Raw genomic sequence first — 27236 nt, 5'->3', positions numbered from 1 at the left:
TCTCTTTTTCCATCTAAATATAAAGATCTGTAGCGTTAAAATGCAAGTAAGATGATATGAAGACACCAACTCACAAACACTAAGACGGAAAAATAAAACAAAAACTAACTAAATAAATAAAAACTCTAGTTTAGTGTAAGAAAATCGGATCTGTGCATCTTGACCTCGTTTCTTTCTGTTCGCCACTCTGGCTGTTTGTGTGTTTGTGTGTCTGTGTAGTGCTGAAGGAACAGCGCCGTTCGCGTGGGGAGCGAGAGCAGCCCGGTGCAATCTATCCCAGTCATTTTTATCAATGTCTCATCTCAACAACACAAACCCTCCGTGTTACCCACGACAGTAAACCAGCTGACATGGGCACGGGTTTAAACATCAGCACACGCAAAAACACAGAAACAAGAAGAAGGATGTTCCTTTAATTTCTTTTTCTTTTCTTTTTTTTTTGCCCAAAGCCTTTGGGCTTCTCTCTCTCTCTCTCGCTCTCTCTGGCTTCTCTGCGCTCTCTTGTGGACTCTCTTAGGGCACTTTGGATAAAAGCCTCCGCGAGAAATGGCAGATTTCATGTCTCTTATCTGCCTTTCCGTGGGCAGGTGGTAAAGTATCTGAGGGAAACGGATGAGCAGGGTAAGTATTTCTGGAAGAGAGGGGGGGGAAAGAGGCGCATCTGCTGTGTTCTCTCCACTTGTTTCAGCCACCGAACCAAAAGTGGCGTTCCTCCTTTGTGGTTTAATCAGAGGAGCGCACACTTTCCGCCTTCCAGTCTCCTCTTCCTCTGGTCCCTTCATCGTTCTGCCCATTCTGTAGCTTAAAAAAAGGGAGGAGATCCTGCTCCCCCTGTTCCTTCCCCCCATCTCCTCCTTTCTCTTCATCGGGTTGGAGGACGACCCAGAAGAAGCGGCTGAAGGCTTCGCGCTCTCCCCTCCTCTCCCTTTTCTCCCGGCGCTACGAGAAGGATTTCCAAAAGTCATTTCAAGTGGACTTTTTTGTGATTTTGGCAGCAAAGCACATTCCGGGATTGTGTCCAGGAAAGAGAAAGGGAGGTTTAACACTCTGACCTGTAAGGGACACATTCCTAGAGAGGAAGAAAAGTAAGAAAAAGGGAGAGCAAAGAAGAGACAGCAGAGAAATGGAGAACACGCGCAAGCTCTTATTTCCAAAAATGTCTTTTTGGGAAAATTAGGGGAAAGCGGAAGCCTGTCCCTGAATTACTGCGCTGTAAGTAATCGACCGCTGATTGAGTATGGACTCATTGTTTTTATTGATCAGCTGATAGATTGGTTGATTGACTTCTGGAGATTTTTAACCGACAAACTTTGAGCTGTTGGAGTGGATGAGGAGAAAGGTGAACGGTGCACTGCAGCTTGATTCTTCTGGCTCTCCAGCAGCCCCTCTGGATCTACTTATTGATGAATCAATATACTGACGATATCAACTCACAAAGCTGGAACCTGCAGATTATTACTTGGTAATTAAGGACACATTTCCTGTCATTCCCTTCAGGTGTCTTGCAAGCAGTGAAACTTGGAGTGAACCTTATATAAAGTACATCCCTTCTATTAGGAATTATACATGACTTTCAGAGAGATCATAAATCATAAAATATTAAGTAACTCAACATTTCTGTGGGCACATATTGACTGCTGCTGACGCGTTAAATCCCCTGTAGAAATATTACAGGGACAGAGAAAAACCTCCACAAAGTGCAACAAGGACGAACATAAAGGCATCATTTCTACTACAGCGCCACAGTATGAATATTGTAAGAATTTAATAGAGATTATTTGAGTGCCAGCGCTTCTCGGGATTCCAGTTTGGAGATTGGAAGTTATTTTTGGCTGCGCAAAGTAGAGCGACTCTTCCACACCATTGCCCGGACAGAGTCAGAGAAAAGACTGAACACAGAGGTCTGTACCTGCTTTCTCTTTGTCTTCCATCCCGTCCTGAAAGAAAGGAGCGGGATACACGGAGGGCGGAGGAGAGGAAAGGAAAGCTAGAGAGAGAAAGAGAGAGAGAGAGCGGGGGAGATGCCTAACTGCGGTTAATTGGAGGATACTTTATCCTACCAACATCTCGGAGAAAGAAGGAGAGAAGAGGAAAAGGGATTTTATTCCTTGTTATAGCCAGAGAGGCTGTCTGTCTGAGGGTCTACATCTCATTTTTGGGGGGCAGAGGAGAGAAGAAAACAAGCTTCTTCGTCTGCTTATTTACGCGTATATCGTCCCGTCACTTTGGAGAGGAGGAAAGAAAAGAGAGCCAGTGCTGGGATTATTTTTTTAATATTTGTGTCTGGTCAAGATTCCGTCATCTGCTTGGATTCAGGATTAGTTCCTCTGAAACACCAGGTAAGAGGATGTCACGCTCCGATTTAACGCCTATGTGCGTGTGATGAGTGCGGGTGATGAGTTTACTTCTCGGGCTCAGTGTGTGTGTGTGTGTGTGTGTGTGTGTGTGCGAGCGAGTGTATGAGATAGCGAGGACGCGAGTCACAGAGAGAGAAAGAGCGAGAGAGCAGGGAGTGCGCCTGATCCTCGTGTGTGTGTGTGTGTGTCAGAGGTGAGAGACTCAGGTGAAGAAGAGCATTTTTACGCGCGAAGAAAGGGGGAGAGAACACGGGTGTCGTTTATTTAGGACGTGCGTTCATTCGTTAATCGCAATCGTTTTGATTGGATACAAATTCAGGCTTTGACACTTTGATTGGACAGTTTTGGTTTTTAAACTCACTGCAAGGCCAACAGGCTGCCTGCTATTCATGCATCAGCGTACACGTGGGTGGATAAAATAACACGAGTGTGCTAAAAGCTGGGCATAGCGGGTGAAGCGCATTTCCTCCGGGGAAGCTCAGGGACTCTCAGCCAGAGTTGCAGTGCGATATAAAGAGTCGGCTTCCACGCAGGAAATATTGTTCATTCCAGGGGCGATTCTAGGATCAGAGCTTTGGGGGTGCTGAGCACCCAGAGAGCTGCCCAGCCAGGCAAGATAAACTTTACACGTCACGATGAGACTTCTTCCCTGTCTCTGTCAGTCCCTGCATCCTTAAATGTCTCCAGTTGTCCTGAGTTCCCTCTGACTGTCTCCTTGGTGCATTTAAACCCCTGTTCCTCCCTGTCCTCATCGTCTGTTGTCTTCGTCTCCGTTATCAGTCATCATAATTTACCATCTCTGTGCAAGTCTGCAAATTTCTTTATTAAATCATAAGATTCTTAAATTCAACAAGTCTCTCTGTGCCTGGGTCCTCGTCACAAAACATGACATCACTGTTTTGTACATTTTAACACAATTTAATCCCACATTTGAGAAAGAAAGGCAAAACACTTTTTTTGAAAAGTCTGTAACAAAACCATCAAATCTGATAAAGGTTATTTAAATGCTGCAAAAGAAGAATGGATTGGGATAAAAAAAAATACATATCCTAACCTTAATTACTGGGGGAGAATAATGAATGATGCTCATAGTGAGTAAGAAGTAAACTGAGTGCATTTGGACAGAGATTCACTTTTAATGTGTGTGTATAATATAATACAGATACATAAAAATACTCCCAAAACAGAATAAATTATTACAAATAAAAATCTTTACTGCAGATACTAATTTTACTAATTTAATAATACTAATTTTGTGTTGTAAGATTTATGAGTTTCATGCTTTCATAGTGGTGCTTGGGAGAGCTTGACATTTTTCTCAGGTGGTACACACTGTAAAAAGTTTGAGAAACACTGATAAGTGTATGTGTGCTTTTGGAAAACATTTAAAGCTGCAATACAGAATCTTTGAAACAAGCTTAAAACATTTTTAGAATATAAACAGAGCATCTGCTTCTCTTTACAGCTCCTCACTCCACCAGGGCTGTTTGGCACTTTCTGATACTGTACTGCGACAGTCATACAGACAACTGGACAGTCCAAAAGTTGGCCCACCTATTACTGGCTGAGGTTTTAGTAGAGTTGTGGCTGAACCACATAAAAATATATCATTAATTTTAATCTCCCCAATCAATGATAATGTTGGAATGTTGTTAAAGAGGGTCAAAAATGTTTCAACCCAGTTTGTTTTGCAGCTTCTGTATAGCAGCTTTAATATAGGGAGGACACAACTTCCTGACTGTGTGAGTAAAATCAGGTTTTTTCTCTTTGTCAGTTTAATAGTTTCTGTTTTGTTCCCTGTCTGTTTTCTTACCTGCTTCTTCCTGACCATGTACTTTCTCCTGACGTTCCCTCTTTCCTCTCTCCCTCTTTGGACTGACAATCATACACAAATAGATTGGATTCAATTAGATGAAAAATTACATTAATATGAAAAAATACTATTAAGATCACTAACAAAAAGTCCTCTCTCAGTGTACTTTCAACCAAAAGGCAAATAACCAAACCACATGAACATCTAATAAAAGATATAAATATTGAAACACTGATCCAACATTATCCTTTATTGATGGATCATTTGTTTTTACACTTTTACCTGAATGTTGCTCCTTTTTTTGAAAAAACTTCCTTATATCCCTTATGAACCTGGCTGTCTCTCTGTACACAAACACACACACACACAAACACACACACACACACACACACACACACACAACCGTAGTTTTAAGGTTAATGGGCATCCAGTCAGTTAGCTAGTTAGTATCCATTTCAAACAGGACAGTGGTAACAACAGTAGGCTACGGACAATTTTTAGTTTTAGATTTTAAATATGCTATATAAATTTCAATGGGAGCAACAGGACGGTCAAATGTCGCTGATTTTACTACAGAGCAGGACGGATTGTAGGGTAGCAAACATTGTCGGAAAACATGTTTTCAACACTGCAGGTTACCTGGTGTAATGTTTTTCAGCTAAAAAGAAACATGGCCTGACTGCTACCTAACTATATAAAGAGTAACTGAAGGTTAAATGCAGCTAATATGTCCTGTTTTAAGCCAGGCACTTACACCTCCGCTCCGCTGCGTCTGCTGCCGCTCTGGCAGCAACAGAGCTAGAGCCAGAGTAAGGGAGAGCCGAGCTGGAACAAACCATTTTGGGAGGGGGGGTGTTATCTATACTTTTGTTGTTAAAATGTTATGTTTCAACCAAGTACTGTATGGTTTTTATATTTTTAGCAGTGTGTCACACAGACAGCAAATATTGTCCAAAAAAAGTAAGAAATCTTTGGGGGTGCTTTGATTCATTTTGGGGGTGCTGAAGCACCCCAAAAATGGGCTAAAATCGCCCCTGGTTCATTCTGAACTCACATTCATGTTTTTTTGTCTCTGAGGCTGCAGAGGACTCAGCGGTCTCTTTGCCGTCGTTATTCTGCGTCGCTTTTCGCCTTCTTTGCAATTCTTTCCCACCTCAGTCTTGTTGCACAGGCGCTTGTCATTTGTGTCCTTTTCTTTGTATGTTTGCGTGACCTGGCAGTTTGTCTCGCTGTGGCCCCTTCGGGGTCATTTTTTATGTCTTTATGCTCTTTAAGTTTTGCATCTTATTGTGTCTCTCTGGTTATTTCACTTCTTTAGCAGCTCCAGTACTTATTTCTAAAGTCCAAGTTTATTTACCTTCTGTTGTTTCTGCTCAGGTATACTCGTTATATGCTCTTTACAAATACAGGCATTAAAACAAACAAACAAAAACAAATAACAAACAAACGAAAAATACTGGATATGCTCCAAAATGTCTCCTCGGCTGCGTGGGACGATGCACCTTTGGGTGAAAGAGTGTCGTTTAGGTTCCACTGTATAATTTTCCCATTTGTTCAAGTCTTCCCAAACACAGACGACCGTTTGTCTGAGTGCTTTACAGCCAAGCAGGTGCTCCCTCACTCCCTATTCCCTCTCTCTCTGTGAGGATGAACAGAGAAAGAGAGACTGTATGTATGTATGTGTGTGTGTGTGTGTGTGTGTGTAAAAAGGATGTGTAGTGCCAGAAGGCAGTGGCAGAAAGTGTGGGTTTATAGTTTTAACACTTTGTGTGAGAGGAAAAAGGAAGAAGAGACGTGTATTCAAATTGTGCATGTGAGTGGATATACCCAGGATACACACACACACACACACACACACACACAGGGTGGAATGTAGGGGGGGTTAATTATATTGGACGTTTAGCAATAAGGTGCGCATCAATCGTCAGAATGGAGGGCGGCCGAGCACCCACCAGAAACTGCAGGTGTGTGCGTGCTGATTTATTGCGTGAAGCTGATGTCATATAGATCTGATCAGCAGGTAGATGAACCGACGGCAGGACGACTCTGTCACACTGACCAGCATCAGCCATCTATTACAAAGATGGAGAAGGGGGTGGGAGTAATTTATAGCAGGGGCGCAGAGATGGGAGATTGAAGGTACCGGAGAAACATCGGGGCAACAGAAGAGCAGTGGTGAGAGCGTTCAGATCCAATACAGCTGTGTAACCCTCAAATAGTTCCAGCTACAACAACAACTACCCTGTCCCTGCACACTTTCACTCTGTTTGTGTGTTGGTGTGGTGTGTGTGTCTGTGCATATACATGGGCAATAAACGTGATTCTGATTCTGATAGATCCATCCAATGGTAGCAGATAAATGCTGATTGGAGTATTGTGTTTCCATCAGAGAAAGGTGAAATGTAATAAAAAAAATTCCATGTTTTTCTTTAGACCATCACATCATCTCACTTAACACCTGACTGTGCTCAGTCTAGTTGGCCTGTTGTAGAAATTACCCTTAAAAAGTTGGAAGTGTGTAGACAGCTGGAAGGTATTTATAAAGATTTTTCATCACATGTAAATTTTCCGTCTGAATAAAACATTCCCAGATTTGGCAACCGCGACCGTGGGCTATATGGATTAGAAAGACTTGGGAGAATTTTTCAAAAGCATCATGTATCCTTATCCTCATCAGCAGGTCACAGCCCGATTACAGAAACTTTCTGCTTTGTTTCCATCTCATCATAACTGCAAACTGGAGATACTGGAGAACAAGTCAGAAATTGATGTATTTGAACCTGTTGAGTCCAATTAAACTGCAACTTTACCAAGTTTGACGCCAAACAATGCTGGATACATTTGAAATATGTAAATGTTGAACCGCACACTTCTATGTACATGCGTAAAAATGATCAGGATACCTGAAAAGTGTGCTTCTCTGCGACGCTTCAGTCAGTGCGTTTAGCTGCCCTCAGATTCTGGAGAGAGCAATGAGAGAAAACTTAGACACAGAAAAGAGAAAAGAAAGGATGAAACTAAAGATCAGAAGCAAGAAGAACAATGTGCTCACAGCGGGCGGAACCACGGAAAGTCGAAAGAGGGAAGAGGAGCAGAAAAGAGGGGCGATGAGGAAGAAGGGGAGAGGAGGAGTATAGTGGAGAGGGAATTGCTGCTGTTTCTTCCATTATAATTGTTTCCAGGCAAAGCTAATTCAGTTCAGCACCTGTTATATATTGAATCCTTGTTAAAACGATGCAATAAACTGTACAAACTGAAAAAAGTCAAGTCTTTTAACTTCAACATTGACCTATGATAGTAGCTCTGCACTTACAAAAAAAGAGAAATTTTGCCATAAGGGACAAAATGATTTGAGAAAGAGCTGAGGAGGAAGGAGACTTGTACAAGGAGGGAAGAGGAGATAAAGCGAAATAAGAAGAGAGAACAGATTTAAAGACTTGAAGCAAGAAGAGAAGAGAGAAAGAGAGAGAGAGACATAAATTGCGGAGGGGATGATGAGGCACGAAGAGATGCTGGAAATATATGGGAGGAGGAAGATTGGCTGGAACGACAGCAGGATGAATGAGAGCGAGTGTGAGACAGATATACAGAGGATGATGTGGAGGACACTATATATTCTATGCTATACATTTATGCATTAACTTCTCAGATTTAAGTTGGAAAAGATGTTGATTTCAAACTTCATAACTTATTTCCAGGCACTTTCCTAAACAGCAGCGAGGAAGGATTTCCTTTAAGACAAAGACAGACTCGCCTGTGTTACTTACCCTCGCTTTAGGCCTGTTGTCCCGCTGTGAAGCGTTAGATTCTGTAACATAAACATAAGTCACCTCAAGCTATTGTTGTGGGAGCACTACAGTGCAAAAATGAAAACTCACAACATGCGTTGAAGGTTAAGAATATCCACTTTTTTATATATATGTACACACCTGATGATTCCATGCCTGTTTTTATATCTGTGTTTAAGCACTAACCCGGGGACGTGGAAACATTTATTGTCTGATTTAAAACAGGAAAACGTGATCTTTCCCCAACCTTAAGCAAAGGTCTTGTGCTGCCTGAACCTACATGTGAACCCAGCCTTGGGTGTGAGCTGAGCAGTTTGAAGCTGCTCACAAATGTTAGCTCTGCATTTACACAACATTTAAAGATAACTTGGAAATCCACTATATAGAAATGCCTTTTATTTTTACAGGCAAGCTTGGTATACAGCATATTGTATATGCTGGATTTATTACATCTTAATCAGGCAGCTTCAAATAAGTAAAATTCTCCTTTATGAGGGAGACCCGAGAACAAGAAACCAAACATTTTAGGACAGTTTGGAGTCCTTACCATTTGTATATGTAGACTACATCAAGCCACTTCTAGCAAGCTTTGTATGTACATACGAAATATGTGAAGTTAAGTTTTTACTGGATCTTGAATTTCAGTTTCAAGATTTAAATGGGAGATGCAATGCTTTAGAAGCTTAAGCAGAGAAGTTTTATATTTGAATACTGTCAGGGTTCTTCTTGACTGTAAAGCCTCTTCATATAGAGAACTGTGGGGGTTTTGTGAACAATGCAGGGCAACCTTCATAACTCAGTCATTCTCTACACAAAGCCTAGCTTAAGTTTACAATATAAATGTTAAATGAAAGTCTCCTGCATATATACTTCTAAGACATTGTGTGTGCTGGTCAGCTTTAATTGCAGGATAGGCACAGGCACATATGCAGGACACGATGAACCTGCTCTTTACTGTATTCAGAACTAGTGTGGGATTAGGGAGCGCTAGCTGAAAGGTGTTTAAATGAGAATGAGCATGAGCCAGGGCCTTGGCTGGGGTGGGTGAGCTGGACCTACTGCTGTGGACGACGTTTCCAGTGTGAAGAATGAAATTCAGATTTCAGCAGTTAAAAGTTGATGTTTATTCATGTGTAACATGTGCGCAATGATGAACTCTTCTAATCCAGAAAGGTCCCAGTACAAGAACCAGGATATATCAGGTATTAATATGCAACTCGGGCAGGATGCTCACTGAAAAGGCTGTGACTTGAACAGGTATAGCATTGTAGCATATAGCGTACCCATGCTAGCATGTCTGTGACACTGACCATGTTAGCATGCCCAGAGTGACGATGCTGGTATGCGGCAATATGCTGATTTTTATGAGGTAAAACATTTATCAAGCTAATAATCATACTATAGGATGTTAGCAGGCAGCTGAATCATTTGTGTCAGCACTCCTGGTTGTTTTTCAGCACTCATTCCTAAAATGGTACGATGGGTAGACAGGCTAATCAGATTTTTTTTTTGGTAAGTCTTCCTTTACTTTATTTTTCCTTCTCACTCAAACTCATTTAGGAAGAAAAATACCTATGAGTGTGTGTGTGTGTGTGTGTGTGTGAGATTGACATACACTGAAACAAAAGCGTCCTGGAAGTGATGAGAGAAAGCGAGACAGACTTAAGAAAGAGAAACTGGCAACTGAGCCCAAACCTGTTTATGTAAACATTAATCTTGGCTAAACTGCTGATAGATTGGCTTTACAAACACATGCACACGCGTGCACAGCAGAGCGAGGTAATAGCTTCAATCCCACCTTTCTCAGTAGATACACTCCCGTGAATACAACACACAGAAAGAAGCGAGGCCGCTTGTAATTAAGTTCTACATGTGCAAATCCAGTTGTGAAGCATTGCTTATGAGATCGGCTGTATAATCGCATTGCCCCAAAAGGGAGAGACTGCTTACTTAGCATTTAAATAGGTTCCTTCGCCCCTGCAACCATGTACGTGCGTGTGTGTATACGACACTAATATTGCACTACACTGTATTTCCCTGTGTGTGTGTCCCTACGTGAAACGGGAAAGAGTGTACATATGATCGAGAGAGGTTTTGTCTGCATGATAGGCACTGCTAGGTATATATGTGTGTGTGTGTGTGTGTGTGTGTGTGCAATAAATCTTGCCTTTAGATTATTTCCTAGCAGTCCCAGTGGAGCATTGTAGTGTCAATAGAGCAGGTTTTAAATGGCATGCAGTGGGAATATCAGCAGTGGGAATATCAGAGAAAATTAACTGTGTGTGTATTAAATCTTTGTAAGGTTACGTGTTTATGTTAAATTCATGCTAGGGGTTTTATGATTTACGGTTGGGGAATTAATTCCTGTCGATTAACTATGCATGAAGGCAAAGAGGCCCATCGTGTTGTTTGTTTTAGCGTGTACGTGTGTGTGTTTTCCACCGGGAGATATTGCCAAGGCAGTCGACTTTGCAGAGGCATTGTTATTGAAATAAAACATAATGTCAAGTTGTGTCCTGAAGCTCATCTAGTCTACTCATGCTCAGGGATTTGGCCTTGTGAAATGCAACAGTTGTTCTATTTTCTTCTGTCTCTGTTTATTTCACTGAGTCTGCAGCACAAAATGAGTTGGCACCGTTCCCTTCTGAAGAGGGGCGAGCTTTAGAAATGGATTACTTAATGGGTTTTACACTGTTGCACAGTCCTTAGTCTTGTCAAAAAGTTAAACGTGTCCTGTTGGATATTCTTAAAGTGGATTCCAGTCAGAACAGTCCATGTTATTTTGCAGCATGATGACCTCAGTGGAAGCACCACTCACTGGCTTTAAAGCATCCGATGATGTCTCTATAAAGTCATGCTAGAAAATAAATTATTAAAAGCATTTATGCATTAATTTTTCTTAAAAAACAAGAATAAACTCTGAAAATGTCTGTTAGAATCAAAGACTTTATATGAATTTGCTCGAGTAAAATCATCTCCAAGTTAAAGCTGAACTTTCTGGTATTATGTAAATGTATCTAACACTGAAATATAGTTCGATTACAATTATTTTACTAGAACATGAAATATCAACCCATTTTCTAAACCACATAACTCAGGATCTCTGGAGGTTTGGAAACCATCCCTGTTGCCAAGCACAGACTGGACAGGTCTTCACTCCATCACGTCTGCTACACAGTTTAAACCTGGTGTTTTGTTTAGCTTACCTATACAGGAGAACCCACCTTCCTATAGCACATCACACATGGATAACTAGTTTACCTTTTGAACTCAGTGTCTTGTCTTTTAATAATATGACCCATTTTGTTTGTGTTAGATTGTCATGAACAGTGTTCATCAACATATTAATGTTTTATTGATATGTTTTATTAAAATGAATGGATTTAGCATTGTTAATGTTTTGTGTTGATTGTTGACTTTTGTTATTTTTACCTCCTGTGTTTCCTCAGTCTCCACTGTTTCATCTGGATTAATTTTTGACATCACCTTAATGTCACTTCCGGTTTTATTTTGAAGACTAGTTCCTTGCTTAGCTTTCTATATTTTTCTTGTTATCTTTCCTGCTCCAGTTATTGTCTTGATTGAGTCTCTGCCATTGTGTGCATTTGTTACAGTTTTCTTAGGTACTAAACAAATCTCTCTCCTGTTGTCAAGCCTCTCTTTTGGGTTTTTTGGCAATTTTTCAAATAATTTTACTGTCAGTTTACAGTACCTTCTTTTTTTTAAAACCCACTTTATGCACACCCCGTCAAATTAGTGTCTGGATATCGTAACTTCAGCTGGCAACAGCCAGTGGTACCCCTCAAAGTCACTCAGAGTCAAGACTTTTAGTAGATACAGCTATGTTATCTATTTCAAAATCCCACGTTGCATCACGTCCGCCTGCCTGCCTGCCCAGAAGGATGACGACTATACCCCATTAACCTTTTACAGCTGAAGAGTAAAAAGTGAGAAATATATTTGTCAGATCTCGAGTGTAGAATGACATTTGTGATACATAATGTCGTCATAAAAAACTCTGCTTTTCAGTTGAAACTGGGTCTTGATTGTAGTACAGAACACTGTGTGAGAGGTGTCAGGAGATTGTCTCCCAAATGATGAATAATCCCTCTGTGATGTCAGGTTAGCTCATCAACCAGAAATCAACCCTTCATCTCATTGCAAAGGTGCCATCACATCATTAAAAGGTAGCACCACCATCATCAACAGCATCATGGAAGAAAACCTCACAGTCCGGGGTTTTGTATTTGACAACAATGAGATTTTTCTCTTTTCTTTTTTAATGCTGCAGGTTAAGATGCATTCACACAGAAAACTGACCACTGTTCATTTTCAGCAACATTTAGCAGCAGCTGACAGGTGATGACTGGACTGCCGCGGGTTCACTGATAGAGCTGATCAGATCTAAATGAGCTCTTGTGAGTCTCGACTGATGCTGTGTTCCTCTAAAGTTGGGATGTCGGACATGGGGGTGATGTGACTCCCCGGTTCAGCGTGTTCCAGTGACAAAGTTGGAAGTTTGCTCATTAGCAAGGTAGAGCCATTCACGCATCATTAGCAATCTGGCACAGTGCTTAAAAACAGCTCAGTCATAGACGGAGCCTGGTCAGTGCTCTACGTAAGGCTTAGTGAGTCACAAATACACAGCAGTGTATTACAGAATATAGACTGCAAGTTCTACAGTTTGACTAATTTTTATGAACACTGCTGCCTCCTTAGATTTTGAAGTAGGAGCTGGTGGGGCTCCTCTGACTTTCTGAGTTGGAAAGTGGTGTTCAAAATTCCGTGTTAGCAGGACAACTTTCATGCATTATGTGCCTCAGCTCTCACTGACATCACTTTGTAGCTAACTTGTTGTGGTTCCAAAAGTCTTTGACTCTGTACAGTGATAGCATGAAATGGACAAATTTTAACAGCAGTCACACCAAGTCAGTACTACTCTTAAATTCAATGAGCTTTTTAAAATGATCTATACAGAATCAGAAGTTTTCTGATGACTCTGTGGTGGTTGGATGTATCCGTGCGGGCGCTGAGACAGTATCAGGCTTTGGTCACGTGGTGCGAGCAGAATCATCTGCAGCTCAACGTGACAAAGACCAAGGAAATGATTTTGGACATCAGGAGGACCTGGGGCCTGTCTCAATATGCGTACTTGTGCGTACTTGCGTTCTTGTGTTCTCGTGATACGTCATCAGTCGGAGACCAAGTACTGTTCCAATTCAAAGTACGCATCAAGCCGAGAACGCGAAAAAGTCCCGGATGTGTACTCGCCCCGCCTGTTTTATCAAGCATGCATTGGTGGTGACTTGTGTGGACTTGGTACAGCTAAATATCCCAGAATGCATTTCGTCCAAAACTCAAACACGGCAATGGTGGATGAGCGGGGCTAAAAACTTTTAAATATTACTCTTTCTGGGTCACAAAATAAACTTTTAAGTTATTTTCAAGTGAGAATGTAGCTGTGTAAACTTCAAATATCTGCTCGATTTATCAAGATATCATATATTTCCAAACGTGCTCCGACGTTTTCGGAGACGTCTGTGACCCGCCAGCTTGATAGCAGACAGCGAGGTCGAGGATCACTAGAGCCGGCGAGAACAGCGGACTCCCAGCACATCGTTTTCAACCCCCCCCCCCGCAGTCTTTTCGCTACTCACAATAAAACAAACCCTAAACCCCAGCAGCTGTCTATTGTATTGAGAGTGTCCACTAAAATAAAAATAAAAGCGTTCTAACATCTCACCTGCTTGTTCTTATTAAGGCCTACATGTACACTATTTTTATTAATAGAGATTTGGCTACTGAGGTTAAAAATGATATATAAGTCACTTAGATCACGTCTAAATGTTAATGTTTGGTTTATTTCAGTGTTTTATTTGTTCCTGAGTAAACCGGTTTGGCTGTGATTACAGTTAAGCTTCATAACATGTTACTCACAGTTAAATTAAGAGGGGACGGCAGTGAAAACTCCGGACCTGTGACATCATCAAGTACGCTGGCGTTCCAATTGTACAAATCGCGAGTCCGTACTCCCGTGTGGTCTCGGCAAGTCTGGTCTCGCCGAGAACGCGAGTACGTACTCGCATACTTAGAATTGAGAAAGGGCCCAGGAAACCTGTGACCCCTTTTTCAATCCAGTGGGTCAATGTGGACATACTGAAGGACTATAACAAACTCTGAGTGTGCATTAACAATAATTTAGACTGAGTTAAAAACACCACTGCACTATACAGGAAGAGTTGTCTTTATTTCCTGAGGCGGCTGAGGTCTTTTAACGTCTGTCGGACAATGCCCGGGATTTTCTATGAGTCTGTTGTGCCCAGTGCCATCGTCTGTAGTCCCTAGCCTTGTAAATGGAATTCACTAATAGTATATTATCCAAAGCAACAGCATAGAAGCAGTCATCCATATGTATGTGTGTGTGTGTGTGTGTGTGTGTGTGTGAAAAAATCTCTGATAGTGTAGAAGTGTATTTAAAGGGAGTTGAGGAGTTTAATAGCCCGTGGGAAAAAAGCCCTTACAGATCCTGGCAGCACTGTAGTGTTTGCTGAGGGCAGACGGGTGAATAGTCTATGTGAGGGGTGTAAGGCCTCTCTGATAATGCTGGTGGCTCTGCTCAAGCAGAATTTCTGACAAAAAGTCCTGAAAGAGTGGGAAAAAGTGTTGCATTGATTTTTCTGCTATGCCCAGCTCTCTCTGTAGTAAAGTTTGTTGCACACTTAGTTTGATTATATGGATGACTGAAAAAAAAAAAAACATGCATGTGCAGTTATTCCTAAAATCTTGCTGTGTTTCCTCACAACAATTAACCAAGTCAGGTTCCTGCGTCATTGTTTAAATACCCAGTCAAGAGATTACTGAAAACAAGGTGTTCTGAAAATTAATTTCTTTGTCAAAAACATTTGGACGTTGGACTGTACGTTCAACATGACTGCTTTAGTTCTACTATACCAGGGGTCTGCAACCTTTAACACCCAAAGAGCCATTTGGACCCGGTTTCCACGCAAAAGAAAACACTGGGAGCTGCAAATACTTTTTGACATCTAAAATGAAGATAACACTGTATATATTGTGTTTTACCTTTGTGCTTTGTGTGAATAACTAAGGTGTGTTGCTTATGTAATCCATGAAGTGCTACAGAGAAAATTACATTTTATTTATGTTACTAACACATTTTGAACTCTTAAAGAAATATAACAAAAGGAAAGAAACCCAGCTGAACTAAAATGATCCATGTAGCAAACAAAAACTGTTGTGAGCCGCCACCCTTATATCGCCTTTGGGCTGTTGGAGCCTTGACCTGACTTTTAAAAAGTAATTGGAGAAAAAGCTCTATGCTGCTAAAAAAAGAAAAATAGATATTTGCAAATTCTGCCTAAATATGTATTTTACCTGGTTAATGTGTGTGGCGGGGGCGTGGTCTGCAGCGCCGCTGCAGGGGAGGCGGACGCACCTGAGCGGCACCCGCAATCACGCCTCGCCACCTTAAAGCCTGTGCTCTCTCTGCTGTTGTGTTGTTGGTGGTGTATGTCAGGCTGTGAGCTGAAAAGCTACAGCCGGCTGTATGTGTACAGCAACCGTGTGTGAAAAGTGGTCAATAAAGAGATGCGGAAAAGCGCGTTCATGGAAACATCGTCGGGTCTGCAGTGATATGTTTACAATGGGACTTCTGCTCCTGAACCTGGTGTGAGCGGTGTTTGTCTTTAACATAGTTCACGGTGGAGAACAGCTGCTGACATAATGTGGATCCGAAGATCCATAATTGGCCTACCTGGGGTTGAAAGTCTCGATAAATGCACGGCGTTTCGGCGGGTACACCGGCTTCCGCGAGTGTGACGCTTATTTTGAGCGATGAAAAAAATAGTAGAATATAATTTTATTTTTATATTTCAAAATCACAATAATCTTCCAATTTAGAACTACGAGTTAAAAAGAACTAACATAAATAAAATACACTTCAGCGAAATACTTCTAATTTATTTTCCCAAACCACGCGCAGCCGCAGTATAAGGACCAAAGAGCCGCATGTTGCCGCCCCCTGTACTAGAACAATGTTCCTCCAATAAGTGGTTTGGTTGAAGGTTGGTACATCCTGTTTATTTATTCCACTTGACTCAGTCAACTTCATATCAAAATTCATTTAGAATTTACCGGCTTATTTTTTAAATACTAATTCATGTTTTCATTATAATTATGTTTTTTGATAATAATTTAGAGGCAGCGTCACATTTTTCAACCAGATTCTTAATATTAATTAGGTTAGTTTGGCCTTCAACACAGGATTCATTATTTATTCATTGTTTCTTATTATTTTTATTGTTATCCAACATAATCACTTTCAGAAAATGTCCCTCTTTTTATACAGAAAGTAGAATCGAAGCTTCTGGTTTAAAAAGTGACATCAAGTTTGTCAATAGAAAATTGTATTTTTTAATGATATAAGTTTGCTTGTGATAGAATGCTGCATGATGATCATTTCCTTGCTTAGGACTGATTGTTCTTTTCATTGTTCAGGACTGATTGTTCTTCACAAAGCGTGTTCTGATTATTTGTATCTGAGTCTTCTCACAGCAATAGTAATAAGTCAAACAAGCAGTTCTGACCTCACACACACACACACAATCACATACGCACATGCTCACATCAAATGTATTCATTTTTCTTGTGTATAAATAAAGACAAGTGCAAGAACAGAGCGCGCATCGCAGGGCCCCCACTCTGGTGTCAGCGTTCTGTGATCACCCTTGTATACAAGTAAATGCTGCAGCGTCTGTGTGTGTTTCTCCTCTTAGACTCTCAGCTGAAGAAGTGTCTTTAGAATAAATCTCTTGACAATGTCAAGAAATCTCTACTTTTCCTCCTAGTTTCTGATGCCATCACATTAATACATTTCAACATTTTGTCCTCTGTGTTAGCACACAGGAATTTCGGTATAATGCAGCCGACTACACCACCCACAATCTGACCTCATTAATAAAGATCTTCTCACAATATTGAGAACTTCTTAAACAACTTTCAGAAAGATTAGTCAAATTTATGGCAGCGCATTTCTGCATTAGTGTGCTACAACCTACACCTGCTTATCTTTTGCAGGGATGCTGGTGGCTAGAGGCTGTCCTAGTGCATACTGCTCACAGGGCTATACCACCTACATCGTTCACTAAGCAAATCTTGTCTGCACTGTGGGAGGAAAGTGGAGCTTTTAACCATGTAAACCTTACATAAAGCCTGTGTGTGACATGCTCCTTCTTTCTGTGAGACGAGTCGACTGCAGTTCTTAATGGATGAAGCTATCACACCAAGAAATTTAGTCAGTTTACTGCCTGCTGGAAACAAAAATGTTGAATGTATTACCTTTAAAAGACCTAAAACAGTCACTTGACACTCCAACTACTCCAGTAAACGTGATGTTATACACATCCTGCTCCGATAACATTGACTGTAGAGTCAGTCTTTTGTTTTAAAAGCTCTTTAATCGCATTTTGCACAGTACGAGGCGTACATTCAAATCTATAATCTGATCTGAGAAATGTTAACCCCCCAAAATCAGAATCTGGCTACCAAAACACAAAATGAAAAAGACAAAGAGCGGCCCTTGGCATAAAAAGAGACAATTTGAACTGTATAGCTTCATTCAGACCGTCTGACTCACCAGAGCTCATGCCAGTGTGGACCCACTGGCCAAGGAGGAGGTGCAGCTTAGCATTATAATGTTCCAGCTGCAGTCAACACAGTGTGGCCACGCAGCTTTTTTTCAAATCGTATCTCCCTCCAGACTGCCACTTGCAGCCGCTTCTACCTAAACTTAAATTCAGAGATCCGTATTTTTTGAAGTTGTCTAAAACCATAACACTCATAAATCCTTCTGATAGTCTGCAATCTAGCCAAGTGAAACTAGAAATGTGTTGTGTCTCCCTCCTTCTCTCTATTAATAAAGCCATGGCTGCTATGAAGAGAGGCTGACGGAGATAAATGGAGGGTGAGAAGAAGGAAAGTGTGAGGGAGGGAAAGAAAAGAGAGCTCAAGAGCAGGACACTTGGGGATGGAAGAAGCATCCATTGTTTATTATTTTCGCTGGTGCACGTACTTCTTTTTACTCTATTTTCTGGTAAGCTGAGGGGAATGAAAAGCAAGAGTCCCAGAGGACAGCGAGGTTAACCTGTCGTTTTAAAGTCTGCATGCACTCGTACACATTTATACACAGGCTAGTATTCTACTGAACATCTTGTGAATCATTGTGAGGAGAAAATATGTAGGAATTTTTAAGATTTTCTATATATTTACAGTAGCTAATAAATAAATAAGCTGTCTAAACTAACTAAAAAATCAAATAAAAACCCGAGAACCTGCATCCAAACGCAAAGATAAAGTTAAATGTGGGTCTTGATTTCTGAATAAGTAAATGTACCAACGCTGGCACTTAGCAGGCTGTGACTGTGTCGTGCCTGTTGGCTTCAATTGCTCCACTGTTGATTTGAAGCTTTTCAAACTGGCTGTGACATCTATAATCCCTGTTGATTTAAATTTAGTTGTAGCTCTCTTTGATCACAGCCAGGCCTTGACACTTTCGTTTGAAACTGCTGAGAAGTATATTTTTAACCTTGTCTAAGGTTCACATGCTAACTTGGCCCGGTTCAACCCAGGTGATCATCAGCGCTGTTGTTGCAGGATGAGAAGACTGCTGAAGTTGTGCAGCCCGTGATGCTTAAAGCAACCAGTTCAGCTGCTGAAAGATAAGAACACCAGAGGTGTTTTCATTATGGTTTTTGAATGTACAATGGTTTCTTTAGAAAATATGGTTCATGTCAGATTGTAAAACAGGGTTGGCTTTGTATTCAAACCAGTGAAACCAGGGCTTAAAAACTCTGATAACTTACTGTCCTTCACTTACAGAGCAGAGCCCACATCTGTGGTGCTGCACATTTTAGCCCATTTTACAACATTTTACATAAAATTGTACAAAAGCTCACAGTGAGAAAATCCACTTTCAACCAAATTTGGTTTGAGACACTTTCACAATTCAATCACCTCCACCCTCCCACCACATGACAGCATTAGACACTGGGATTAGTTCATCCCAAGGCTATATTACTTTAGCGCACTTTTTAAATCCTCTCAAGTTAGTCCAGAAAAACACAGGACTGTGCAGCCAGCATCTGCAGTGATTTATTCTGATGTTCTTCTGATGTTTTTGCTACTGTAACTTTGCACTGCCCACTTTATGCTGAAACAAATTTCCCCTGTGTGGGACTAATAAAGGTTATCTTATCTTAGAAGCACAGATGGGTCGTTTGTAGGACATTGAAACATTTTCTAAAATGCTCACAGTTTACATTTTATTTCCCTTTTTTAATAAAAAAAAAAAAACTTCATATATAAATGAAATTTGAAAACAGGTATCAGCTGTTTAACAGGCTATACTTTGGTAAAAGACACTTTTTTGATTCTTTTGCATCCTTCCTGATGCAAAAGAATCAAACCAGGGACATTTTGCTTGATGGGCAAATATGTAAACCACTGCACCACTGAGCCACTGTAACAAATTACAAGGCAACATTATTTTGCTACATTGTAAGATATTTTGTAATTTTTTCAATATTTTACATTTTCTTTTTCTTTCTTTTCTTTTTTTTTTCCTTTTTTTTCATTTTAGCTAAATTATTTTAAAAGTCTGTGTTTGCTCTACTGGGCATTTAAAAAAAAACTACAAGCAATACACAGCAAGGACTGTATTTATTTATATTTTTTACAATTTCACAAAACTATTTGATTTACTTATAGAAGCAATAGTTCTGAAATAACTACACGAAGCAGACACAGCACTTGTGGTGCATCAGCGCAGATTCAGTTCTGAAGTGCAATCAAGGCTCGATGATTCAGAAATGCACTTATTGTGTTGAATCCTCCAAACAAAGGAAAATGGTAAGGTTAAGGCTAAGAATTTGGGAAAGGATTAGAGCGTCTTTAAATTCCTAAAATAACACATTTTCCTTTATTTCATCTCACAGAGCAGTATGCAGTAGCAGCTATAGCAACAAGTTGTAGCTCTCCTATGCCCAGACACCTTTGACTGCATTAAGCAGTTAAAGCTGCATTAAGCTTAACACACCAGTTGAGCGATTACACTTTCTGCGTAAAAGCTCAGGCACCAATGAATTCTGCAAATTGTTGGAACATGAATGACAGCAGTGTCAAACATCTGAAGCACAGGTAAAATATGTAAAGTACAGTAATTGACTGGAGACCAAGGAGAGTTCTGCAGTGTGCTCAAACAGATGCCATGAACTTAATAACAACCTTTAAAATTGCGTGTGCAACAAAGTAGAATCAGCAGATAAACATGTCGAATCAGTTCTGCACGACGCTGATCTTTGCCATATTATGGCTGCTGCTTTAGCAGGCTGGAGCTGCACTGTTGCTGCTGTGTACACTATTCCTCTATTTGATCAGAATCCATAGGGATTGGCCTGTCAGACCATGTTAAGTCAACTAAGGGGAGACTACACACACTAGTAGATGTGCTGAAGGCTGAACTGGAGAGTCACAGTGAGAAGAAGGAGGAGGACGAGGAGGAGGAGGAGTGAGGGTCTAGATGATAAGGCGAATTAAATAACACATAAAGGGATGAAAGGGCTATGAAATAGTTCTATTTCCTATCCTTTATATTTTTAATATTATTTCACTTACATATGCAGCATTTACAACCCCTATACAGCATTCAAATTCAGCTGAACTCAGAGATTTGACACATACCAGGGTGCAGGCAAGTGAATGGTAGAAATACTGACTGAGGGGGAGAAGATGATGCTGACGGCAAAGATAAAATAGAGCAGAGGTAGGAGGGTGAGAAAAGCAGCAGTGAACACTTGTAGAATTGTGTCAACATAACCTCCAGTCTTCAAAGTGATCTTTGTAAAAGTGATGTGTTTCCCTTTAAAATAAGTTCATCTGTTTATTATGGCCGTCAGCTCACTCAAATACAGTTATACAGAAAGCTGTCACTAATTTGAACAAATGTACAAATGTACAAAAAGGATTGGCTTAGGTCAGCTTATTGCACAATTATAAAATTAATTATAAAATCAATGCAGATCATTGACCTCAAAAACTACCAAATAAGCCAAATGCATTTAACTCACAAGATAAATTTCCCAGTGCTAAATGTCCTTGTTTTTTTTTAACACCTTTTCAATCTTCAGCTCTCTGTATACTGGTCCTGTGACTGCTGTGATGGTGGCGTGCATCACACCAACCACTCGTTATTGAGTGGAGCTCACTTTTACTATGGTTCTGGTAAGACTGTCATATTTCAGTACATCAACACCTCAGTCATATTTACCTTCCCTTCCTAAGTAAGTGAATTGACCCAGAATTATCTGAGAGGCAGCCTCGATAAGGGCTGTTTGAATTTAATTGAATTTAAATGCAAATTACCTCCTATAGCATACAGGATACAATGGACCATGCTTGGTGAAAGGAGGTAATGCTATAATTCAGAACAGTGCACCATATTACTGTCCATGAAATTAAATGATCATCATAAGATAACTCGTGCACATCATAATAAATAATAAATTACAGTGTAAAATCACCACTATACGTCAGTAGATTGTAGACTGTGGTCAACTAAATTCTGTTTACTGCTCCCAATTCAGTCCTAGCAACGGTGGCTCCTGTAGGACAAACAGCTCTGGCTGCCGTTCACCTGTAGCGACTGTAGGCTGCCAGTCTGCTGTTTAACTTGGGTGTCCATACACTGTGTGCACAATTATTAGGCAAGTTGTATTTTTGAGGATTAATTTTATTATTGAACAACTCCAGTGCTCTCGGTCAATCCAAAATGTTAATGAACCTAAACCTGAATGTTTAGGAAAGTAAAAGTGAGGTTTTGTCTTTCTTAAGCAAATATATATATGAGCACAATTATTAGGCAACTATTAGTATGCAGAAGTTTTATGCAACAAACTGAAGAAACGAACATTTTCATATCTATTTTATTTTCATCTGTGAAAATGAGAATAATAAAACTACTCAAAAAGTACATATTAACATTTCTGACATCAGGGACCAATATAGCCACCCTTCTTTTCAATAACTGTCACCAGCCTTCATGGAGTCTGTCAATGTCTTCATCTCCCTCCCAGACACTGTTCTCAGTAGGGTTTAGGTCAGGTGAGGAAGGGGGCCATGTCATTATTTTTTCATTCTTAAGGCCTTTACTGATTAGCCATGCAGTGGAGTACTTCGATGCATGCGATGGAGGATTGTCCTGCATAAAAATCATGGTCTTCTTGAAAGACTCACTTTTTCCTGCACCACTGCTTGAAGAAAGTGTCTTCTAAAAACCAGCATTAGGTTTTGGAGTTGATTTTGAGGCCATCTTCAACCCAAAAAGGTCCGACTAGATCATCTTTAATAATACCAGCCTATACCAGTACCCCACCTCCACCTTGCTGGCGTCTGAGTCAGAGTGGAGCTCTGCGTCCGTTACCAGTTATAGTCCCATCCATCTGGTCCATCAAGAGTCACTCTCATCTCCTAAGTCCATAAAACTTTTGAAAAATCTGTCTTCAGATATTTCTTGGCCCAGTCTTGATGTTTCAGACTGTGTGTTTTGTTCAGTGGTGGTCGGGTGTCAGCCTTCCTTACCTTGGCCATGTCTCTGGGCACTGAACACCTTGTACTTCTGGACACTCCGGGAAGTTTTCCTGACCTTTTACAATTTTGGGCTTTTCAGAGTCCTTTAAATCTCTTTTTTGGCCCATTTTGCCTGAGGAAGAGAAGCTGCATGAAGATTATGCACAGCTTTATATAGAGTGTTGATCTCCTTAGGCCACACCCTCACTCATTACACAAATACACATCACCTGATATGCTTAAATCCATTAAGCACTCAAGTTTATACAGCTTGAAGTTGGAAAATATGCATAAAAATTATGATATGGCCAAAATACTCATTTGCCTAATTGTGCACACAGTGTATACTGGGCGTCCACTTCTGTTTACTCTGTAGAAGTAGGAGTAGGAGGAGTTTAAGAGGAGGCTGTAAAACCTTGGCGCTGATAGCTGCTGTTAGCTGGCATTAATAAAATCGTCTTCGAAGTTTATCTAACACTGTGGGACTCTGACACACAGCAAAAAAAGCTCTCATGATGTGAGAATGTAATTTAACGAGGGATTTTTAGAACTTTCAAGCCTAACATTAGCTTGTAACCAGCTGCTGTTTAACTAACTTGCTGTCAGCTGTCCGAAAACAAGAGGGTCACGTGTCTAAAATGGTAAATGGCCTGTATTTATATAGTGCCTTTATGGTCCCTAAGGACCCCAAAGCGCTTTACATATCCAGTCATTCACCCATTCACACACACATTCATACACTGGTGATGGCAAGCTACGTTGTAGCCACAGCCACCCTGGGGCGCACTGACAGAGGCGAGGCTGCCGGACACTGGCGCCACCGGGCCCTCTGACCACCACCAGTAGGCAACGGGTGAAGTGTCTTGCCCAAGGACACAACGACCGAGACTGTCCGAGCCGGGGCTCGAACCGGTAACCTTCCGATTACAAGGCGAACTCCCAACTCTTGAGCCACGATCGCCCCTGACATAATAATCTGCTGACATAAGCAAGTGTGACAATGTTGTGAATAAATAAGTATGTTTATGCAGGTTTTCATGTGTTAGAGCCCTGACTTCATTTCAGGAGATGAGGTTTGAGGAGGTTGGTGTGGAAATGAGAGCAGCGGTGTAGAAGGACAAAGACCTAATGAAAATGTACATGTAGAAATATCAGATAGTCATATACAGTTTGAAAGAGCTATTTGTGATCTATAACTAAAAGTAACTTATGAGGTGTACTACGTACTCTGGCAGCATACACAAAACGTGACAGAGTAGAATGCTGATGTCCATCCTGGCCACTGTCTTCAAGAGTAATCTTGCGCCCACTCTGGATTAACTAAGTTTATGACAATGTGACGATATTACACACTATCATAAGTGCTGAATGCCTTAACCCTTTTAAACCAAGCATATCATATTCATACATGAGTTTTTGAGACTTCTACATCTTCAGTGTGATGTTTAGTCTCCCTGAAAAACCAAAATAAAATGTAAATCACAAATTTTTAAGAGTAAAAAAAATCCCTGATACAGCAAAGATTTTTTTCTTTGTCAGAAGGTTCAATAAAAACTATTTTCAAAAAACCTTTGAATTTTCTGGCAATTTTTTTTATGTTTCAGGCTTTAAAAAAGAAAATATCTGGCTCCCATCAAAATGTTGGGAGACAATAACTAAACAGGAGGGTGAGCAATAATTTCACTAAAAGTTTTTATTCTTTTATTATTGCTTGTGACATGGTTATCCACATCTACAGGACAGATTATCTAAGTGCAATTAGATTCAGTTGTGATTGTCGTTTCCTAACTCCTAATAAATTCTCCTTTAGTTCTTTCACTGACATTTACTGAGGTCGAGACTGTGTTTAAGAAGGATGTTGTGTTTTTGACTATTCAGCCATAACGTGTGGCTTTATTTGTAGGGAGGGGCACGTCTACATCCCAGACCGATCTCTTTAATGGTGCGAGTAACTTCTGATGGAGTGGCTAACACTGAGGTTCACTTACTGACTTCAGCCTGCAGAGCGAATTGTTGTAATTTTGACTGCGACGAGATTCAGATTTGCAAGTAAATCAGAACACTTGATAATTCTTGTTTTTTGAGGCGCACACGAGTCCATCAGAGCGAGGTTGTGGTGTTCCCCTCCTGCTCCTATCATTGCTATTGTTTGTTTCTATTAGATGGGAGTAGATTTACCTCTGGATGCCTTACCACTGCACTCCCACCAGCATCATCACCATCATTCAGTGAACACACACACACAGCAAACAAACATCGAATTAATTATTATAACAGATTAGGGTTTTGTGTAATCCCACAGCTCTGTTTAACCCCAATGGATCTCTTTTCATTTACGCAAAAGAGAAACATTAGAAATTCATGAAGTGAACACCCACACGCACACTTTCAATTTCTACAGCAACCCTATTTAACCACATCCCTATTTCTTGGAGACAGAGAATGATGTAACGTGAATAAAAAAGATAATTTGTGTCCCAGTTCTTTAGAGTAAATGCCTTTAAGCCATACATGGAGTTTCTTGGAATTCCCTACATTTATTTCCTGATTTGTAAAGCACTTACCGCTTGCTTGGGATTCGTACATTTAAGGCTTAACTATAAACTCTTTAACACGTACAGACACAAAAAAATGTAAAGCTCATTCGGTACTCATTGTGACAACTAAATCTCCTTTCTACTGATCATTCACGGTTAAAGTCTATTGCTTGTTTAGACAGAGGGGTTTAAATGCAGGATGTCGTTTATCTTCTACCAGAACAAATGTAACGTGAAACAGCACCGCAGCAAAATAAAATACTCTGCTGTTGCTCTGGTGCCAAGGTTTATTCAACTTTTTTTTCTCCACTCAGGACAAAGAAGAAAAATGCAGTCTCACTCTGGGATCCAGTCTCATTAAAGCACAATGCCTCTTTTATCAAGTGACTCCGTGCCAGAAAGAGGCCGGTGACCAAAATGTCTTCCACAAAGAGAGTTAATAACTGTGTGTACTTTCTGGAAACACTCAACTTTCTACACCAGCAAACGGTATTTCTGCTTTCTAACCCTGACGGGCAGAACGTACGGTGCCACACAAATATCTATGTCAGTCTTCCTGCTGAGGTTAGTTAGTGAAAGTCAGCGCTCTCACTTCAACAGCACTTTGAGGTCATCACGTAGAGCACACCAACATTCAACTGGATTATCTTGATTTAAACCTTCATGTCAGCAGGCCCCCACCCTGTCGATGATGAGTAAGACTCTGAGTCACCGAATCTTTATCAACTGTAGGGCGCCAGTCTGAGCTGAGGCTGACCTCCAGAGACATGTGAAATGACCTGCCGGCAACATAATAGTTTCATAACAATGTGCTTTACTATTATTCATAGTAGCAGAAGTGGATGCAGTGCTAGAGGTAGCAGCTTTGAAAGCCTAGTCTGAATGTTTTGCAGTTTGTCCCTATAGGCAGAGGTTGAGTCCTCTCTGAAAGCCGGAATGAGGAGAAGTTCAATTTAACCTCACACAAACCCTCCTAGTGTGGCACATGGGAAGTGAACCATAATGCATCATGCTGGCATCTGTGATTCTGTACGCATGATATCTTATAGTTACACCACAGGTGGAGAAATGATCTGATTAGATTTTGGAGGACCTCGCTGTATAAATTTACAAATTAATGAGGAAACGCATAAAGTACGTTTAAATTGATATTGCACATTTATTATTTAAAGACAAATGTGAAAAATTGTCTAATGAACTAATTGGCCTGATGAGCAGCAAATTGTTACATCTTAAATACAGCAGAATGTAGAGTAGTTTGCCAGCGCTTGCCTGGATCCACACTTGAAATCTACCCACTCCAATAATGTAATAATTTCTCTGAAACAGTGTGTTCGAACTTAAAAAAAATGGTCTAATAAACACAATGGGAAGACTAACAATTAGCCATTAGCACCATAAGTAGGATTAACACAGCTGTCAAGCTGTTGTCAATTGCTATCAAGCTGTGCGCTGAAACAGGGATATTTCAAATGACCAGTGCTTGCTGGTTTCTGGCCTGCCCAAGGCTATCACCATGTTGCACTGGGATAAATAGTACTTTGGCATGGCTACACATGATTGTTCACTTGAAATTACTTCAGAGTCAGATGGATATGCTGGATATTAGATATTTGTCTGATATAGGAAGAGTTTTTTTACTTCTTTAAAACATTTGCTGAAATTTTCAGAATTGAACTTACACCTGCTCAACTGCTTGTTAAAGCAAATGTCTAATCAGCCAGTCACATTGCAGCAACCCAATGCATTTAGTTATGTTAACATGGTCAAAGTCGCCTGCTGAAGTTCAACCCGAACATTATGTTCGGGAAGAAGGAAAATTTAAGCAAATTTGAATGTGGCTGGTTGCTCCGTAACCATTTCTAGGGTTTACAGGGAACGGTTGGAAAAACAGAGAATATCCAATGAGCAGCAGTTTTCTGAGTTGATGTCAGAGGTTAGATAAGAATGGCCAGACTGTTTTGATCTAAAAGTAAGTCAATAGTAACTCAAATAACTACTAAGTAACCAGTCGATTACTTAGTAGTTATGCATTGTTAAACCTGGAGGCAGATGAGCTACAGCAGCAGACGTAGGTAAAAACATTTGTAGGGGATACATCGAT

At 40.5% G+C, this 27236-nt stretch overlaps 1 protein-coding gene across 4 annotated transcripts in view; it reads left to right on the top strand.

Annotated features, from left to right (window-relative positions):
- The first annotated feature begins 216 nt into the window (after positions 1-216).
- Positions 217-27236, top strand: part of il1rapl2 (interleukin 1 receptor accessory protein-like 2) — a 464293-nt gene continuing 437273 nt past the window's right edge. Inside the window, exon 1 of one of the 4 annotated variants that reach the window (XM_019346586.2) lies at positions 217-2339. The gene's annotated coding sequence lies outside the window, so the exon portion shown is untranslated. The remainder of the gene's footprint in view (positions 2340-27236) is intronic. The other 3 variants (XM_025898426.1, XM_025898428.1, XM_013275447.3) reach the window with 3 other exon arrangements.

The sequence above is a fragment of the Oreochromis niloticus genome, linkage group LG2 (assembly GCF_001858045.2).
Source record: "Oreochromis niloticus isolate F11D_XX linkage group LG2, O_niloticus_UMD_NMBU, whole genome shotgun sequence".
NCBI classification, from domain to species: domain Eukaryota; kingdom Metazoa; phylum Chordata; class Actinopteri; order Cichliformes; family Cichlidae; genus Oreochromis; species Oreochromis niloticus.
The sequence above is the reverse complement of the archived record's forward strand: the minus strand, read 5'-3'. Positions and strand labels throughout refer to the sequence as shown.